This window comes from Miniopterus natalensis, chromosome 1 (assembly GCF_054644295.1).
Source record: "Miniopterus natalensis isolate mMinNat1 chromosome 1, mMinNat1.hap1, whole genome shotgun sequence".
Classification (NCBI taxonomy): Eukaryota; Metazoa; Chordata; class Mammalia; order Chiroptera; family Miniopteridae; genus Miniopterus; species Miniopterus natalensis.
Genome location: NC_142081.1, coordinates 119,710,827 through 119,732,550, shown reverse-complemented (window position 1 = coordinate 119,732,550; position 21,724 = coordinate 119,710,827). Strand labels below are relative to the sequence as shown.

The 21,724-nt window shown below is 40.5% G+C and overlaps 1 protein-coding gene and 1 pseudogene across 1 annotated transcript in view; both read right to left on the bottom strand.

The window, feature by feature from the left end:
- The window catches only part of MALRD1 (MAM and LDL receptor class A domain containing 1), a 543,727-nt gene that overhangs the window by 215,367 nt on the left and 306,636 nt on the right, over positions 1–21,724 (bottom strand).
- Positions 11,974–14,078, bottom strand: LOC107537287 (LIM domain kinase 2 pseudogene; annotated as a pseudogene).

Sequence of the window (21,724 nt, the reverse complement as noted above, 5' to 3'; positions counted from 1 at the left end):
ATGGTAATAATTCAATGACAGAGACTGATAAAAGTAAATCACTATAAAATTACTACAGAAATAGAAAAAAGCAAATTTTTAAAAACTGGTTATATATTAATCCCCAAATGTTTGTTCCACATACATTGGTGCTTTAGTTATTTACTTAATATTTTTATTTGAATTCTTTCTAAATTGAGAAATAAAAATCTCTCAATTCAAATTCATGTCTTTGCTATTCCTAAGAATATACCTCTTGTATTCATGTGAATGTTAAGAATTCAAGGCAATACATATATGAAGAATGATTAACCACACTAATAATAATTAAAACACACATTAATACAAAATGTTGAAATTATAAAACGTTCAGAAATAACTCTCTTCTTATAATTTAACTTTTCACATAACTTTTAATGGAATTCCCATTTATTATGTATATTAACCCTTTTATCTTATACGTTGCTTATTTCTTTTGGCAGTGTATTTGTCTTCATACTTTATTCCAGTCTTTCCATTTTGGGTTATATTAAGTGCATCAATAAGAACTACTAAAAAGGTAGAGCCACTTCAAGTTGTACATATATATTACTAGAGTAATGTATGTTTAGCCCTTGAATTTTCAGTTTCATATGTTTGAGGTGAATATATAACTTTTCCTCGAATTATTAGCCAATTATTCCAAAACAAACTGCTCAACAACTGTTTTCTCCAACTGGTTTTCTCTTTATCATATTCTGAATCTGTTTTTAGAGTTTCCATATCAGTGTCTGATCTATATTCCTCCTTCAATATCATGCTTATTAAGTCACTATATTTTGTTCTGGGAGTATCTGAATGGGCTTATTTTCTGTATTCCTTCTGATAATGATATCTAAAACCCCTGGACATTATATTTAGTTTTATATTAACATAATAGATTCTGAAGAGTGGAGAGAAAGTGGACTAACTAGAGATCTCAGGACTCAAGGAACCACAGGTGGTGAATTTTCTAAATTTTCTTTGTATCACATATCCCAAAATGGACATGAGAATCTGGCAACATGGAAATTCAACAGGTGCAGATTGCTCTTTCTAGCCAATGGACTAAGGAAGGGGAAGTCTAGCAAGAAAGAAAATGTTTCGATAATAATTATTTTACAACAGCCAAGCTAGAAAATTACAGGCTGACCACCCACTCCCGACAGCAAAGGTGAGCAGAGAACTTAGATTTCCATCCAAATCAGGCCCCAAGGGCCCGAGATCACTTCTTCCTGGACTTTTTCTAAACAAGAAAAATAAAAGAATTTGTCTCCAGTAGACCTACTCTAAACAAGTGGCTAAAGGAACTTCTTTGAACAGAAAGGAGAGTAAAGACATGTTAAAGAGAGGTGGTTCTATACTTGAGTCAGTTAAGCTTTAATGTTCCATTTTAATAGGTCACAGTTTCGTCCTTAATATTTTTTTGCTCTTTTGATTTTTTCATGCATTCATTCTCCTAAATTAATTTTAGAATAACTTAATGAATAGTTGAAATATTTAAATGTTGAATTATTTTATCCTAAGATATCATTTATCTTTCGATACCCTGATATATCATTTTATTTCCAGGCCTCTTTTTATGCCATTGACTAAAATTTTATAGTTTTTTAATAAGTTACACACCTATTACAAAATTTATTTCTAGATATTACAATGTGTATTACAATGTTGAATAGGATACTTCTCTGTTATTCTTTGCTAACTGTTGATAATATAAGCAATCATTGTCAGGATGGCAAACTAGCAATAGTTGGTGGCTCCCTCACCAAATATCAATCCTAAAATACTATAGAAACTATTGGGAAGGACAGATTTGAAGAACAGCAAATGGAGAAGAAAGAAAAGGATGCAAGAAAGAAAGAGAGAGAGAAGAGAAAGAGAGAGAAGAAAGAAAGAAAGAAAGAAAGAAAGAAAGAAAGAAAGAAAGAAAGAAAGAAAGAAAGAAAGAAAGAAAGAAAGAGGCAGAAACTGTGAAATACTTGGGAAGTCTATAGGTTTTCTTGAACACCAGTGCGTTGGGGTGGGGAGGGGCTGCTGCGGGCTGGGAAGATGGGAGCTGGAAAGATCAATAAGAGCGTGGGTTGTAGGAGGGCTCCTGTAGTCATGTCTGTCTTCCTCATTGCTTGTAAGGATTGCCAGACTTTTCAAAAGTCAGTAATTCCATTTTAAGGTGCAATATCTGTGATCTATTAAGGCAGATAAAAACCTTAACGTATGCAATTAAAAAAAAAAAAACACATTTAGAAAACTGAAATATCCCAAGAAGGAATGTGAACTGTGACAAGGTAATCTAAATGCATTACAAGTGCATGAGGAGAGAGGGAAGGTGGCGGCCCTGCGAGAAGCAGCAGCGCCCCCGCTCCCAGCCATGGACTCGATTTCCTCCCAAAACCCTACGTGACCAGCTTGGAAAAACCAGAGACACATACCTGAGTGGACGGAGCGCGAGTGGGGAGCGCTGAAGAGGCATCATAGTCCAGTAAGAGAGGGGGAGCCCCCTGTGAAGCCTGTGCTGGGCTTCAAACCCAGAGGCTTGGAGGCTGCAAAGCTCCCTCCCCTCAGGAGTGTGGCCTCCAAAAGTGGGGACCCCACACCTGGAGCGACGAGAAGGGAAGGAGGACCCCACCACAGGGCAGGGGGACCCAGGGGAGCGGTGAGTCCCGGAGGGACTGGTGCCTTCCTAGGGAACAAATCTTCTAATGGCGGCTGAGACCGGCATCTAATGCTCAGGGTGCCCACCATAGGGAAGGCTGTCCCAAGGCCTGTGGCACCCAAGTGGTCAGGGACCAGAGGACTGCGCTGAGCAGCCGCACACGGGGACCCTCTGCCTCCCTCGGGAGCATTGTGTTGAGCCCCAGAAAGCACTGGAGCTGCGTGGCTCAGGGAAGGGGAGGAGCCCTCCCGCCCTGAGCTCCTGGTGCCGGAAGGGTGGGATCGGTGACCAGCCCTGAGGGGTGCCGTGGTGGCGCGTGAAGCTGTCCCAGTTTTCCTGAGACCAGCGTGCGTGGAGCTGACTTTGGGTCCCCTCCTGCTGGGCGCCTTGGTACACGGGTGACAGGACCTTGCAGGGCGGACTCTCTGCCTGTGTGTTGCTTTGTGCGTTTGTGAGTTGATTGCGGAACTGGCTCCTGCCTTCCCGGCGTACACTTCGCTGACAGAGCAGCAGAGGCTGTGATTGGGGGTCTGCCCAGTAGAGGTTCTGAGGGGCGGGCCTGGTGCATCCAGCCAACCAGAGCTGAGCAGGGAGGGGCGGAGCCCGCCGGCCTCTCCTGCAGCCGGGAGCACCGCCCCCAACAGGAAAGGGGCGGTCCCGCTCACTGAGGCCCCAGACACCCCCGCAGGGCACAGTCCTGAGGGGGAAGGGAGAGCAGCTCACAGGAGGACTTTACAAGAATAAGACTCTCAGGGACTGCGGTTTGGGAACTGGAGGAAACGCTGAAAACCCTGCTGGGGGCTGGGCAGGCAAAGGGCTCACCTGAATGTTCTTTAATCAGACCCACTGAGCCCAGGCTGCTGAAACGGCCCATACAGAAAAGGCAACAGGCTGAAATCAATCTGAAGCTGCAGCAGGACAGAGCCTTGGGAACTAGAGTCAGAGGACAAGGTAGGGACTGAGGAGCTCGGGGTGGAGCAGAGACTAACCCCTGCAGAGTGAGCGCCTGACAGCGACACCTCTAAGGGGGTGATACCCTGGGCTACACTAGCCACCCTGCACCCTAAAGACTCTACAGAAGACTCTGGAGCAAGACCAGGCAACTACAAGGTTGCAAAATAGTTGACAAAAGGAGGTGGCCCACGGAGAGCCTCAGATCAACCACCTACCTAAGGACACCAGAGTCAAACCTAGACGGCTTCTCACACTGGCTGATACACAAGCACCTCCCAGGAGATCTGAAATTGGCATACAAAACAGTGAGCTGCAGACAACATAAGTTACCCAGAAGAAACTCACCTATCTTTTTTTCTTGTTTTTTTGTTTTGTTTTTTGGTTTTGGTTCTTTTTGTTTTGTTTTTTTGTTTGTTTTTGTTTGTGTGTTTGTTTATTTTTTCTCTTTTTTCCTTAGGAAGAAGAGAAAGGGGAGAAAATTTGTTTTTTCTTCTTTTTTAAATTTGATAATAATATATATATATAGTTTAAACAATTTTTAACTAAATTTTTTTCTTTTTTTATAAAAGAATTTTGTCTTGCTTAGCTTGTTCTTAGTTTTGTTTTGGTTATTTGCTTTGTTTTGTTTTATCCTTGCTTCTACTATCAAGACTTTCTTGATATCCCTGCTTAACGACTGGGACTTATCATTATAACCAAGTTTACTGCTTTCCTCTATAGTTTCCATCAAATCTCTTACAAGGCTCCCTCCCTGCCTGGGCTATATCTCTCTCTCTCCTCTCAGTCCATTGGCATAACTTTTTTTCTTTTTCTACTTTTCTTTCATTCTTTTATTATCCTCCCTTCTGTCTCCCTATCTTTTTGTTCAATTGTTAGTTTCTCTTATTCTCTTTATTGCATTTCTGTTTTCTCATTTTCAACTATTATCCTATTTCTATTCTCTCCCTTAATTTTTTGCAGGCCCTTCTTTGAGAATCTTTTCTCTGCTTCAGTTATCTCCCAGTAGCTTCTTTAATTTTTTACATTTTAATTTATTATTATTTTCTAAATTTTCACCATTATTAACACTGATATACATCTCACTCTCTCTCTAAGTATTACTTTTCTTTATCTTTTTTTTAAGCACTTTTTTTTTTTTGTATGTGTGTTCTCCCTTCACTCTCCCACTTCTATTTTCATGTGGGTTGTTTTCATTGTGACTGTCAAAATATTTTGTAAGATACCTTTTGTTTCCTGGAAGCTTAGTTGTGTATTGTCCTGCCTTGCCAACACCCATACAACAGCTTACATGATGAGGTTGGGGCTGAGACACAGTTAGCCAACTTGAGAGGAGGGTCCTCCCAAGGACAGATCAATGACAATCTACACCCAACCACAACAGGAGAACATAAAGAAACCACAAAAGGGACACCCACAAGAGGGACACCTCTAGAGCAAAGAGCTCAGAAGTATAAGGAAAACACACCTTTGGGTTCCACTGGACCCAAAGGACAAAATCCCATCCCATAAGACTGGGAGACAGCAAATCTATCTAATATATAGGATACAAACACTAAGACCTACCAAAATGGGGAGACAAAGAAACAACCCCCAAATTAAAGAAAAGGAAACATCGCCAGAAAAAGAATTTGATGAGATGAAGTTAAGCAAGTCATCAGAAATGGAGTTCAGAGTATTGGTGATTAAAATGTTCAAGGAACTTAAGAAGACTCTAGATGATAAGATCGAGGACCTTAGTGAAAACATGAAAAAAGAGATACATACCATAAACAAAACTCAGACAGAGATAAAGAATGCTGTATCTGATATCAAGAATGCACAGGAAGGAATTAAAAGCAGGATCAATGAAGCAGAGGATAGAATAAGTGACTTAGAAGACAAAGTAGAAGAAAATCACACAATCAGAGCAGCAAAAAGAAAAAAAAAAAACACTTAAAAAGGATGAGGACAGTCTAAGGGAGCTTTGGGACAACATGGGGCGAAACAACATTCGCATTATAGGAGTGCCAGAGGGGGAGGAAAGAGAGCAAGGTATAGAGAACTTGGTGGAGGAAATAATGATAGAAAACTTCCCTAGGCTGGCGAAGGAGAAAGCCACACAAGTTCAGGAAGCACAGAGGGTTCCAAACAAGAGGGACCCAAAGAGACCCACTCCAAGACACATCATAATTAAAATGGCAAATGTCAAGGACAAAGAGAAAATATTAAGGGCTGCAAGAGAGAGACAAGCAGTGACCTACAAGGGAACCCCCATAAGGTTGACAGCTGATTATTCAACAGAGACTCTTCAGGCCAAAAGGGAGTAGCATGAAGTTCTCCAAGTAATGAAAAGCAAGAACATGCAACCAAGATTGCTTTATCCAGCAAGGCTATCATTTAAAATTGAAGGTGAAATAAAGAGCCTCCCAGACCAAAAAAAAAAAGGCTACAGGAGTTCAGTACCACCAAACCAGCATTGCAAGAAATGCTAAAAGGACTGCTTTAAGAAAAGGAAGGAATAGTGAGAGAAAGTTACAACAGCATAAAGGGGAAAAATGGCATTAAATAAGTTGATATCAATAGTAACCTTAAGTGTAAACGGAATAAATGGTCCAATCAAAAGACATAGGGTAACTGAATGCATAAGAAAACAGGACCCAAATATATGCTGTCTACAAGAGACCCTCCTTAGAGCAAAAGATTCACACAGGCTAAAAGTGAAGGAATGGAGTAAAATATTCCATGCAAATGGAAAGGAAAAGAAAGCTGGAGTAGCAATTCTTATTTCTGACAAAACAGACTTCAAAAAAAAGACCATAATAAGAGACAAAGATGGTCACTACATATTACTAACAGGATTAATCCAACAGGAGGAAATAACCCTTATAAACATTTATAAGGACCCAATAGAGGAGCACCTAAATATATAAAAAATTTCTTGGGGAATTTAAAGGGGAGATTGACAGCAACACAATCATAGTGGGGGACTTTAACAGCCCACTGTCAGCATTGGACAGATCATCAAGAACAAAAAATTAACAGGGAAACGCAGACCTTAAATGAATCACTAGACCTAATGGATTTAATTGACATTTACAGAACATTTCATCCCAAAGCAGCAGAATACACATTCGTCTCAAGTGCACATGGAACATTCTCAAAAATAGACCACATGTTAAGGCACAAGGCAAGTCTCTACAAATATAAGAAGATTGAAATCATATCAAGCATCTTCTCGGATCACAATGCCATGAAGCTAGAAATTAACCACTATAAAAAAACTCAAAAATATTCAAACACATGGAGGCTAAATAGCATCTTATTAAACAATGAATGGGTTACCAATGAGATCAAGGAAGGAATCAAACACTTCATGGAAAGTAATGAAAATGGACAACCCAAAAATCTATGGGGCAAGGCAAAAGCAGTCCTGAGAGGAAAATTCATAGCATAACAGGCCTATCTCAAGAAACAAGAAAAAGATCTAATGAACCATCTAACACAACAACTAAATGAACTAGAACAAGAACAGCAAGAAAAGCCCCGAGGAAGTAGAAGGAAGGAAATAATAAAGATCAGAGCAGATATTAATGACATAGAGACTAAAAAAACAATACAAAAAATCAATGAAACCAAGAGCTGGTTCTTTGAAAAGGTAAATAAGGTTGATGCACCTTTAGCCAGACTCACTAAGAAAAAAGAGAGAGGACCCAAATAAATAAAATCAGAAATGAAAGAGGCGATATAACAACCAACCCAACAGAAATACAAAAGATTGTAAGAAAATATTATGAGCAACTATATGCCAACAAATTGGACAACATGGGGGAAATGGACAAATTCCTAGAAGCATACAACCCTCCAAAGCTGAATCAAGAAGAGGCAGAAAACCTGAATAGACTGATAACAACTAATGAAATTGAAGCAGTAATCAAAAAACTCCCAGCAAACAAAAGTCCTGGACCAGATGGATTTACAGGCGAGTTTTACCAAACATTCAAAGAAGATTTAACACCTATTTTATTCAAACTATTCCAGAAAATTCAAGAGGAGGGAAAACTCCCAAACTCTTTTTATGAGGTCAGCATCATCCTAATCCTGGCAAGGTAGCTGGATACAAAATCAACATCCGGAAATCAATGGCATTCTTATACACCAACAATGAACTTTCAGAGAGAGAAACTAAAAAAGCAATACCATTTACCATTGCAACTAAAAAAATAAGATACCTAGGAATAAACTTAACCAAGGATGTAAAACACCTGTACTTGGAAAACTACGTGACATTGAAAAAAGAAATAGAGGAAGATTTAAACAAGTGGAAGAATATACCATGTTCATGGATTAGAAGAATTAATATAATTAAAATATCCATACTACCCAAAGCAATTTATAAATTCAATGCAATTCCTATTAAAATACCAACAGCATATTTCACAGACCTAAAACAAACATTTTGAAAATTTATATGGAACCAAAAAAGACCCGGAATAGCTACAGCCATCTTGAGAAAAAAGAACAGAGTGGGAGGGATCACGTTACAGGACTTCAAACTGTACTACAAAGCCACTGTAATCAAAGCGGCCTGGTATTGGTACAACAACAGGCATATAGATCAATGGAACAGAACAGAGACCCCAGAAATAGACCCACGCCATTATGCTAAGTTAATATTTGACAAAGGAGGCAAGAGTATCCAATGGAGTAAAGACAGTCTCTTTAATAAGTGTGCTGGGAAAATTGGACAGATATATGCAAAAAAATGAAACTAGACCACCAACTTTCACCATACACAAAAATAAACTCAAAATGGATAAAAGACTTAAATGTGAGTCATGAAACATAAAAATACTGGAAGAAAACACAGGCAGTAAAGTCACAGACATCCCATGTAGTGGAATTTTCACTGATACATCTCCTAGAGAAACAAAAGAAAAAATAAACATATGGGACTACATCAAACTAAAAAACTTCTGCACAGCCAAAGAAAACAGCCTCAAAATACAAAGGAACCCCACGGTCTGGGAGAACATATTTGCCAAGGATGTATCCGATAAGGGGCTAATTTCCAAAGTGTACAAAGAACTCATATTACTCAGCAAGAGGAAGACAAACAACCCAATTAAGAAATAGGCAAAGGACCTGAATAGACACTTCTCCAAAGAGAACATACAGATGGCTAAGAGACATATGATAAAATGCTCAACGTTGCTAATCATCAGATACAAATTAAAACCACAATGAGGTATCACTTCACACCTGTCAGAATGGGTGCCATCAACAAGTCGACAAATAACATGTGCTAGCAAGGGTTAGGAGAAAGGGGAGCCCTAGCCCACTGCTGGTGGGAATGCAGACTGGTACAGCCACTATGGAAAACAGTATGGAGGTTCCTCAAAAAATTAGAAATGGAGCTGCCTTTTGACCCAGTGATTCCACTCCTAGGAATGTATCCTACGAATCCTAAAACTCTAATCAGAAAGAATATATGTACCCCTATGTTCATAGCAGCATACTTTACAATAGCTAAGATCTGGAAATAGCCCAAGTGCCCATCAGTAGATGAGTGGATAAGAAAGCTGTGGGACATTTACATCATGGAATACTACGCAGCTGTAAAGAAGAAGGATCTCGTACCCTTTGGGACAGTATGGATGGACCTGGAGAATATTATGCTAAGTGAAATAATCCAGGCAGAGAAAGACAAACATCACATGATCTTGCTTATATGTGGAATCTAAAGAACTTAATAAACTGATGGACAGAATAGGTTCAATGACATGGAAGCATAGATGAGACTGATGAATGTCAGAGAGATGGAGGAGGGCGGGTGGGTGGAGGGTGAGAGAGTAACCAAAGAATTTATATGCATATATGCACAACCCAAGGACACGGACAATGGTGGGGAGAGGGACTGGGGAGGGGTTGAATGGGTCATTGGGGAGAAAAAGGGACATCTGTAATATTTTAAACAAAAATAAAATTTAAAAATTAAAAAAAAAAAAAGTGTTGTTAGAATACACAAAAAACAAACAAAAAACAAAACAAAAAAAAACAAGTGTATGAAACAATCTCGCTAAGGGGATGGAGGAAAAGGTGTTGACCTAAGTAAATTTGGAATGAATGGAGTCTGTAAGACTAAAGGCAAAGGGACTGCATATAAGCACTGTATTCTACTTGGTAAAGTGGTTTCCCATGAAAGTATGGGTAAACAACTTGAAACCGCAATACATGTATTCTACAACTGAAAAATTAATTAAATGTACAGAGAATAGTGAGAGCCAGATTTCTCACCTTTGGAGTAAGAGGTTACAGATAAATGAGGGCTAAAGCTAGAATCATCTATGTGGGAATGGATTATAGTAGAAGACAATATAAGCTTGCATTTAGATTACTATAGATACAGATGGTAACATACAGAAATATGTATAAATATGTGTATATACACAGGTTTGTATACACACACATATATTCTAGGTCTGTCAACTGAGAGACCCTACAAGCAACAGGTCACATTAACAAGGAGAACACATAGTGCCCACATGGGGTTTATAATACCATTCCTCCACAAAAGGAATCAGGACTCTGTGGAGAAAATGGCTGATTTGAGGACTAGCCTAGAAAATATACAACATGAGCCTGGGGCATCCTATAGCGCCAGAAAGTGAGAAAGTGTTTAAAAAACAAATAGCCACTACGGTTGGGGTATGTCAAAGGGACAATGGAGCCAACCGAAAGAGCTGGATTATAACCCACAGTATAAAATATATATCAATGAGTCCATATTGAAATAATGGTTGAATAAATAAATGAGGAGAATAGGTGAGTCTGACACACAGAAGAATTCCAAAGATACTCCACCCTTAAGGAGGAGGAGCATAACTGTCTTCCAAAGGCTACCATATGAAAGGGGGTAAAAGAGAATCCTACCAGTAGAGAGACAGGACAAGCATGGCCTCAAGCCATGTGATCAAGGTTACTATCACAGTGATATCACATATTGATAGTATGTGCCCTTGACAAGAATGGCATTTTACCTCTGTGGTCTTACTCCTCAAAACACATCACCCCCAGTCTAATCATGAAAAAAGCCACACAAGGTTAAATACTGATTTTTCCATTTTTTTCATGTTAACTGCTTAATTTATTTGGTCTGCTTAATGGCCCAACTTGGGCCCCCCACTCCCACGCTTACTGGGGACAGCTGAGGCACAACCAGTCACACAGTGCTGACCTTGCTGCTGCTGGGAGCCCAGGGCTCAACCACACAAGCTTGCACACTCCACATATAAGTATGGTCTATATAACATGACCAGAGATGACATCTAATCCCACAACTCATCAGGTCTATCAACAGTATTTCACATTTCACCCAACAGACAGAACAAGATAGTATTAACAGCAACCATTCTCCTGAATCACTCTTACCCACCTCCTCCCTCCCACCCCCAATACAACCACCACACATTGCAGTAATATCCCAAACCCATTCCCAATTTTTTAAATATGGCGCAAGCTCACAGACACTTAGGAGGAGGCAAATCTATTTGTGCTGAATCTCTGGAGCTCTGGGAGCCAAGGTAGAGGCTGCCCCCAGGGCTTTTCAACACCCATGGCTGTAGCTCTGAGGGCTTGCAGCCAGGAGCTAGTGAGGTGGGCTAGCCAGCAGGGGAAGTGAAAGCCAGATGGCCCAGCTCAGGGAGCTGTCTCCCCCAGCATCTAAGCTCTGGGACTCTGCCACCACCTCTTCCCACCCAAGTTGGTACCTGAACCAGGCATGGTGAAGGGTGAGCAGTGGCTGCTTCAAGGCCAAGAGATTGCTGAGATATCCACACCCCAGCCTCGTACACTGGGCCTATGACAAGCCATGCTATTCTCCAGAACCCACCCAGCTCTAGGCAAAATGTCTCAGGTTTCTGACTGAGAAGCCCACCAGGGTATGAGTGACAGCAGCCAGGATATGGGCTTTCTAAGGGGCAGGGCCTCTTTCTTCCCAGCCCCCAGCCTCTTCCTGTGGGTGACTTATTGCAGTCAGAAAGGATGCCAACCCAGAAGTTCTCAGCCAGTCTCAAGCAGTACAGTTTGAGAACATGAGGTGGAAACTCCCCTTCCCATTGATGTGGCCTGGGAGGTGAACCAAAACCAGCCGTTCCCCTGACTCCTGGCCACCACACACTAAGAGACTCTTCAAAAACTATTCCCGTGACCCCCACCCAGAGGAGGGTGGGACATGGAGTGAAAGGAGGGTAGCACCACTGGCCTTTCACATCCTTGGATTGCAGCCTGGCCACCAGTCTTTCTCTCATCCACACTACCGTGAAGTCCTCTTGTCCCCAGCTGGACCAGAGACTTCAGAGCCCAGGGGTAGGTTCACCCTGGAATCCTGCTCAGCAAGAGCCCGGAATCCAAGGGTGTTCCCGAGTGGTCATGAGCAACAGACTCCTCCTGGCCCAGGGACTAGGCGTTTTCGTGTTCTTCACAGCTTTCAGGCGAGTGTTAGATTTACAGAGAGTAACCAGGCCCCCAAACTTGTGGAGATGCATTACCCTGGTGCAGGGGAGGTGGTAGGGATGGCTTGTTCTGCTTCTAAACAAGCTGCCAATCCACAGGAAGCTGGGATGGCCCTGCCCACAGCAGGGGGCTGGGCCAGGGCTAGGGGAGCGAGACCCCGTCAGGCCGTACTCCATGCTCACTGTGTGGTCCAGCTCCTCCAGCTCTGCAGGCAGTGAGATGCCCAGCTCCCCAAGGTACAGGGAGAGGGCCTCAAACGAGTCCTCCAGTTTTGAGAATGCCAGTCTGCTCTCGGGCTCCAGTTTGCAGCAGATGGTGGCCAGGGGGAAGAAGGCTGGGGGACAGTCTGTAGGGACACACTTCTCCCAGAAAAGCTTCATGTTGAGGCCATAGTCCAGTGTTTGGGCAGGCAATCAGGATCTGCATACACCTGCCAGATGATCTTGCAGAGAGTGATCCCAAAAGAGAAGACATCCACAGTCTCATCATAGCTCTTTCTGTTCAGCATCTCGGGGGCCAATCAGTAGGGGTTTCCCACCACTGTACAGCGCTTCTTGTGGTCATTTTTGCACAGGGTACATTTCTTGTTGGTGGCCTCCTCTACTAGGGGAATTTTCCTCTCCTCTACTATGAGCCGTGACAGCCCAAAGTCTGCCACCACCACGGTCTTGTCCAGCTTGACGAGGCAGTTGTGTTTCACATCTCGGTGGATGATGCACATGGAGCGCAAATAGGCCATTCCAGAGGCAATGCCTTTGGCAAACCTGACCTTCTGCTGCCAGGGTAACGGATCCACACTGCGCACAAAGTCCTTCAGCGTGCCCCCTCAATGTACTGTCAGCAGGTTCAGCTTCTTGTCCTTGTATAGCACCCGGATGAACTTGAGCACTTTGGGGTGGTCCAGGCTGCGCATCACCTCCACCTCAGTCAGAAAAGTCTTCTATGTTTCCTCGGCATACCGAATTAACTCCTTTGTGACCATCACTTTGCCTGTGGCTTTGTGTGTGTCACCTGATGGCCTGCCCAAAGAAACCCTTCCCGAGGACCTCCCCGTGGATCAGGTCACAGGGCTGGAAGATCTGCCTGGAGTAGCTGTTAGAACAGGAGAGGGATTCTGAACGGCTGATGTCACAGCTGAACAGCAGGCGTCCCTTTGGGGAGCTGGGACCAGGGGACTTGGAAATGCTGTTACTGCGCCTTAGGGAACGTCTCTTCAGTGTCCCTTCCAGATTCCCCTTGGTGCCCAGGGTGCTGAGGGCATGAGAGTGCCCTGCATTCTGCATGTGGGGAGAGAGCCGTGCATCCAGCCGCAGCCGGTCCAGGCGTTGGGAGACGGGGTTGTGCTCAATCAGGAGCTGAGGTGTCCGGCTCATCTGGCTAATCGCATCTTTTACTTCCTCCACCCGGAGTGCGCAGATGGGGTCCCACTGATCCCCAAGATGCGGTCCCCGGGTGGATGGCATTGCAGTTGCTGGGACTGATGTGCATCTGGCTGACCTCTTTTGCTTGCACAGCAGCGGCCTAGCTGGAGCGGAGGCTCTCTGCGGATCCAGAGAAGCCTCCCTTGCCTCGGCGGTGGCTGGCATGGGGACGCCTGTGACAGAGTAGGGCAGAGTCCTGGGCAGAGTCCTGGAGAGCCTCTCAAACCTGGGTGCCAGCCCCACCTCGCTGTGGCACTTCCCACAGCAGAGGGTGGCGAGCTGCACCAGGGCATATGTGTCCCCAGCCTCGATGGTCACCTCGCAGCTCCTACAGGCAAAGCACTCTGGGCGGTACTTGAACCCCCCAGCCACCGTCGGGGCCCTGCCATCAGCAGAGCGCACCTAGGGCAGGAGTCCCCACATTTCCTCCAGTAGTCCTTGTGGCGGGAGCGCTTCCCATCCTTCTCATAGTACCAGTTGGTAGGGGACTCCTGGCATTGTGCACACTGAAAGGGGTCTCTGGAGGTGAAGTAAGCCAGGATGGACAAGTAATCCCCCATCTTCTTCCCGCACCAGATAAACTCAGCTGCACACCCGTCGGGGAGCGCCTCGGGCTGGCTGCAGATGGCCACCGTGACAGGCCCGGGGCTCCGGGCACCTCGGGCTGCAGGCCGCTGCCCAGAGCTCACCTCTCCCTCCCCTACAGCTGAAGAGGCCTGAGGCCTCCGGGCCACTTGCCTCCTGACAGGTTCCCAAAGGGGCTCATGGCTCGCATGGTTCCTCCCCAGTTCTCAGAAGCTCAGGTGGCCCTGGGGACCCCGGGAGAGCCACCTCTCTGCAGAGGATACACACACAGGCATCCCTGGGCAGGCGCCGGTGACTAGCTAAGAAAGGAGGCTGCTGTCAAGTTCTAAATACTGACTGATGGATATTTTACAAAATACCTGAGCACTGCTTCTCGAAACCATCACCGTCATCAAAAACAAGGAAAGCCTGAGAAACTATCACAACCAAGAGGAGGCTAAGACATGACTACTGCAGCAGAAAACTGATACTAGGAAAAAGCTGAGGGAATCCGAATAAAGTATGGACTTTAGTTACTCTTTTCCTACAGTATTGATGAATTAATTGTGACAAGCATGCCATACTAATGTAAGATATTAATAACAGGGGAGGCTGGAGTGTGGGGTATACAGGAACTCTCTGCAATTTCTTTGCAATAATTATATAAATCTAAAACTTATTATAAAATAAAAGTTTAATAGATGCAATTTAAAAACTCTGCTCTCTAGAATATAATATAGTTATATCTATATATTAATATATATTATATAATATCTCTAAGTAATTTACATAATTATATTTTGTATAATTACAGTGAATATCTAGAATTTATTAAATCCAATCTGAGAAGGCCAGAAAAAAAAAAGAACTATCATAACTATTTGACTTTTGCTCATTTGTAAGATAATAGAGAATGCATAGCTTCCAAATATTCCAATTTGAAAAACTTTGTTTTTGTGTCTGGTATGTCCATAAAATTTTTTGTTGCTTTTAAAAAAATTTTCATCAATTAAAAAAAGTGAAACATGTTTAAATAAACATAGTGCTCATCAGAAATTGAGCACATAAATAATACATAAAAAAAGATGAAATGCCATACAGAAATCATCTTGAACCTAAACAACAACAAAAATACTTTAATATATGTTTGGCCCTACTCACTGCCATAGTAGCCTAGTAAAGTCTTCTTCTGAATAAGACTAAAACATTAAATATTTGAAGCCACATGGATGATTTAACTAGTATTAAAACCTTCCATGATTATAATAAAATATTTTTAAAATACTTTTTAACAAGTGGAGAGGAGTGGCTAGGACTTAGAATATCTGTATCTAGCAGATAAATTTATATAATTATTTAAATCATCTAAAATATTAAGCACTTAAAAAATACTAGAAATTTCTTTAAAACTGAGAACATTAAAATTTTATAGTTTATATAGAAGTTAATGCTATTTTGAATTTTTAAAAAGAATTAAATGAAGCATAGGCTATTTAAAATTGCATAAAAATCTCTTCCCCAGGAATATCTTGCACGTAGCTCTTATACTTGGAGTAAGATTTCTAAGTTCATGTGTTTACAGGAAGCTTTCTGCCCTGAGAGAATAAATTTGAGGGTTAGATCAATATAATCATTGTATAGATGTGTGTTGTTTTAGATGGACATTTTGTAAAATCATTTTAAACAAACAGAATATCTTCACATTTTTGCTAGAATAATGCTCCTTTAAATCCAAAATATTTATTTCTTAGCAATTTTCTTTAAAAATCTAGGCTACCAATATGGGCCACTTAGGTGAAATAGTTTAATGAAAAAAATTAGAGATGAATGAAGCTGAAGTTGTACAATTAATTTCTTACAAACACATTCATTTTTACCATACCAATCTTTCTTTTTTCCAGAGTTTCCAACTACAGAATCACAAACTCATTGACATTCTATTAGAAAATTCACTTTCTCTTTCATTCATACAAATACATACAGCTGATCTATATATGTATCTATGCATTTACACACACATGCACACAGGTTTTTGCCCTATCACAGTTGGTGAAAGCCCTTCAAGGATCTTCCTTTGGGATTAGGAGCCACATCTTAACACGGTCCCGAGAGTTCATGCATTGCTGGTCCCCTGTCTGTTTATACAGTGGTCACAAAGTCCGCATGCATGACTCTCATTTGAGCCTTTCCACTTTCTTCATAGATGGTAATGTTTTCCTCTATGTTCACATGGTCATTTTCTTCCATGTTTAATAAAGCAATACCTGACAGCTATGTTCAAGTATTAGCAGTGTTAAAAAATTTCTCTACCACAAAGTCAATGGTCACAAGTTGCTGGGTCTCGACATCAGAAGTGCCACAGCATGGCTGATCTGTGACCATCCTCTCATCCACTAATGTGTCATTAGAATATTATTTAACCAGGAAAACATGAGTTGCTGGGTCATTATCTTAGCGGATAACTGTTGCGTGCACACATCTATTGTAGCGGTGGAGTAAATCATGTCTGAATGAGCACTGTGCACGTTTGATAAGCAGTGTGACTGACACGCTACTAAACACAACTTGGTTCTATCAAGTGTTCTTATAAAATCAATATACATATTATGACAGGAGGTGGCTACTTCTCAATTAGCAGACAACACAATCTCATGTTAAAGGGACTCAGAGGCCCTCTGACCAACTCCTTTCCTACCAGGTATCTCTTTATTTTCCTGCTACATCTACACCCACTTTTTTGCAGTCCTCTTACGGCCCATCTCAGCTCTTTCCATTCTCAGCATATTCATATGAAATGTTCCTTTTCTTTTCAACCCTTTCAATGCAGTTAATTTCCACTCATGTTTCAGTGGAATCATCACTGCCTCATCCAGCCTAATGGATCTCAACCAAGCCATACCTCTCACCATAGACTCTGAGAGCACGCTGTACCTCTCCTTTATAGCACTTAACTTACTTGTAATTATGTAAACTTTATTAGTGTGATGATTTGATAAATATTTGGCTCTCTCATCAGATAAACAGAATTTAATGCTGGGTAAAATCTGATCAATAATACCCAGCACAGTGCCTTGAATATAGTAAGGTGCTCAATAAATAACTAAAAATGTAACTTGTAATTTGCACATGTCTACATATATGTATTTATATGAAGAGAAAATAAAAGTGCATTATTTAATTGATACTAAATGTGTATGCAGTATAAATACTGTAATCTGAAAATATATTTATAAAGCATCAAAAATATATTCATTTTAAAGCATCTGAAATATTTCAATTTATTTTTCACTCTGTAGAAGCTTAAAATATTGGGATTTGGGGGAAGAAAGACAAGACCATATCACAAATGCAATGACTAGAATTACAGAATTGCAGTATTTTGTGGTTATCATTTTATTTTTAAATATCACCTTGCAGAAGCCTTCCCAGGACTTTCAGCATGGGGTCCAATCTCACTCACATAGTATCATCCTACTGCAATGGTCATAGCACCTTCTACTTTTCACTTTCCATTTTCTTCTTATATTTTCATTATTTCAATAATTGCTCATTGTTCGTCTTCCCACCACAATTTAAAGTCCATGAGGACGAGAACTTTCTCTGTCTTATTTTCCTCTGGATGTCACATGCCTAAAACAAAGCTTGGCGTGGTGTAGGCACTAAAAAATTGTTTATTCAGTGAATGCATATTCAGCTTCAACTTGTGAATTAAGATATTACAGAGAATTGTTAAAATTTGCTGAAAAGTGGTTAAAAGCTTCCCTATAAAACTTTGGCTAGATTTCAGGTTCTTTCTTCGATATAGGTTAAAACTAATTTTAATGAGCTTAAATTGCATAACTAGCAATAAACATTTAAAAACTCACAAAAAGGCATGTTCTCTAAATGCTGAGTTACTCCATTCACCTAGATAACTTTCTGAGACACACTTCAATTGTTCTAAATCTTAGGTGATACAAAAAGGAGTAAGCAGTAGGTATAATAAAGAATAGGCTGTGGAGCTGATAGTTCTGACAAAGTTACATTCAGAAGGATTCTTGCAAGGTCTTTGCTATACAGAAAAGGCTCACTAACCCAATTAAAATTCTCAATCTACACTATTCAAGGTGATTTCCTACTTAGTGGTTGATGTAGTGCCTTTCACACTACATTTGGCTCCTGAAGGAGAAAGACATTCATATGGTTGAACATAGAAGAACAATGTTGGAAAAAAATACAAATGAGGAGTCCTTAGGAAGCACCTGACAGGAAGAATGATAAGAGGAGGCAGGAAGGTCTGGAGCAAACTGTCAGTCATGAGCAATTGTATCTGTCCCTTGGTACACTGCTATTCATGGGGGTTGATAACCATTCGATGCAAACAGAGGAACAACATTTTATGACAAAATTATTGGACATAATTCAGCTCACTGTCTTCCTCCAGGAGTGAAGAAAAATGAGAGAGAAAATAAAACAAATATATGTGAGTCAAACAGCAAACCAGTATAAATGAACAGCAAATTTTAAACTAAGATCCTTGTAGAAATTTTTCTTCCGAAAGGGACACTGGTGTGCATTGTTTATAAAACATAAATAAAACTGTTTCGGTAGAGTATTGCAAGCAATATTTTCAATACAAAATCCTCTGGAAACCAATACTACTTAATGGTAGACACAAAATAAAACGTATAAAGGTGCTACTAATCAAAGAAGTATATATTATATATGTATAAGGAATGGGAGGATTTTCTTGCTTGAATAAATCATTGGATTCACCAAAAAGGAAATTCTGTTTGGTATTTAAAAAACAAGTAAAAAACACCCAAACGTTTACTCTCCAATATATTAATGAAATAAAAAATACATTGTAAAAGCATTGTAAAGCTAATACATAAGCATAAAGATGAAAAGACAATACCAGAAGGACAATTAAGTCGACAGCAAAAGAGGTAAGTGTAGCCATCAATTCACACATGATAGAAATAAAGTAGAATAAACAAGGGTTTACCAATGAAAAATTAGAAACTCAACATATTAAAATGAACTTATTTATTTTTATACTTCCTTACTCTTATATTGAGCATCAAGTCAAAGTCAGGCATCCTTCTACTTGGTGATAATATGTTGTAAAAACAGAAACAAAACTTAAAATGAAGACTGTTCTACAGAAACTCAAAGAAGGCATGTTTAACTTGCCCATTACGTTGTAATAGTCCTTAATGCAGGGGAGGACAATGAAATCAGAATAGATATGATTCATGTGAATGTTGTACTTTAATTTAAATCAGTTATTATTAGAGGCCTTTTTATGCCATTAATTAAGCCGGTTGTCAAAAAGAAAAATAAGAAGTTATGATTTAAGGGGCTCACAAATAAATGGGAACAAAAGCATCACATAACTATTATTATTTGAGTGTGAGCAAATTCCACTATATTATAGAAAAGAGGTATAGAACTTTGGTGAGGTTGCAGTGAAATGAAGGGCCTGTGTGAAATTAGGAGGGTGCAGTAAGAGTGTAGCATTAGAATTGGGCTTTAAAACCTGAACAGGATATCACCAAGTATATCAAGCAGATGACATTCCAAGCAAAGAAAACCACATGATTAAAGGCACTGGGATATGAAAGTGTTTTAATATTTTGGAAGCCCCGAATAGTCTGATCTGGTTAGAATATTGAAAATGAGCTAAGGACTAAGGAGTCAAGACTAGATATACAGACCAAGGCCACATTACGGAAAGTGTCCTTCATTACATTTTGAGGATTTAAGACATTCCCATAGCCAAGTGGAAGCCACTGACTATTGTTAAGTTAGGGAGTACCTTGACCAGATCTGCTTTGGAAAGATCAGATCTTTAGTAGAAAGAGCTGAAGACAATGAGCAGGATGAATTCATAAGACTTAATCCCAGAGTTATAAAGAGGGAAAAATGGACACAATGTACAAATGAGTTGGGACAGGGTAGGGGTGACCAAGAAGGTGTAACGTTTGGGAGCAAAGGCTGAGGTTCCTGGGAGTAAACATTGCTTTTAGAATGAATGGAAAAACTGAGGGGCTGCATTGCAGATCTAGTTAAAATTGGATATTATAAATTCGTAACAGAAGTGATCAATATAAAGCACATGGCTTTCTCAGGAGGCTAGAATCAAGAATGTGAAATCATAAAATGATTGTTTAAAATTTGGAGGTAAAATGTATAGGGCAGAGTTAAGAAAATTTAGGGCTACAGTAATTATCAGAAGAAGCCACATGCTTGGAGCTCAGGTTTCGGATCCAGGGTGATTCTGTTTGAACCTTCCTAATGTATGATTTGGGGTAAGTCACAATTTATTTTGGTCTCTTATTTCTTAGCTGTAAAATGGAGATGACAACAATGTTCATTCACAGTACTTTACTTCAAACCTTTGTAATTAAATGTGTTTTTTGATTCAGAATTTTTCAAATTTTAGAAAGATATTAAAGTGCACATAAGATATTTTAAGTGTATACCCAGTGAATTAGAACTATCAATTAAATAATGAAATATACATATACTTCTGAAATAAAATATATGACAATTTCTGTTTAATGCAATAAATAAAGACTACAAAAGCCTCATGTCAGTTTGTGTTAGGTTTCTATGTCAAGTTTAAAAAATTTCAATCTTCAGAGCTTTTTAGATTTTAAATTTATATAAGGCCATCTGTGGGCCTGCAGTGTCTGATACATAGGGTTTTGATTTTAAAATATAACATTTCTAAACGATTTTGAAGATCACCTGGCATACGGGAGCATTCAGTAGTTCTTATAAGGGGGATGGTGGTGGTGATCATGATGGAGACAGGCAGAGCAGGGGAACAAGGACTTGGTGTTCCCACGAGGTAGAAAATAGTGTTTAGTAATTTGAGAAATAGAATGACAAAAGGAAGTATTCAGAGATTAGAATTTCAGAGTTAAATAATTTAGAATGAAAGCAATTTCAGACAAAGAAGTGTTTTTTCAGCAGTTTCTTAGGTAGAAGTTTGAAAGAAGGGAAAAGAGTAAGTAAGTAAACATAGGCTTGTGCTTCTCAAAGAAGGAATGGCTTTAATAAAATTAACCAAACACAGAACAAGCAGTAAAGGCTGGGTAAGACTTTGAGAGACCATCCACTCACCTCCTCATCGCCTGCATTTCAGCTTCCAAAGCCTCTCTCCCCACCCCAAGAGGACACGAAGGTAGAAAGGAACAGTGATATTGGGTCAAACTGTTCTTTATTCTCTCCACAAGGTGGGGACGTTGACCTAGAACACTGGACGCTGGTCAGAGATCCTGGGCAGGTGATGAGAGAGGCAAAGTATCCACAGCACCTTATGTTTTTTCTTTAAGAAATTATTGCCTGTGGTTGGATATTTGGTCTGCTGGCGTATGTGAATGTATTATACAGCGGTTGGCAAACAGAGGTTTATAGTTGTTCTTATGGAAAAAGACATGCAGGCTATGATTATAACAATAGCTTTATTAACTCAAAAAAAATGTCACTATGGCACAGTAAACCTACTTTTGCCCACCCCTGTATGTGCTATATGTACGTATCTTACTGGAATGCATTTCCTCTTGGGACATTCCATGTCTTTTTTGTGTGTGTTTCTCAATCAAAGATGCTTAGTGCAATATGTCCTACAGAGAAGATACACGCTAAATTA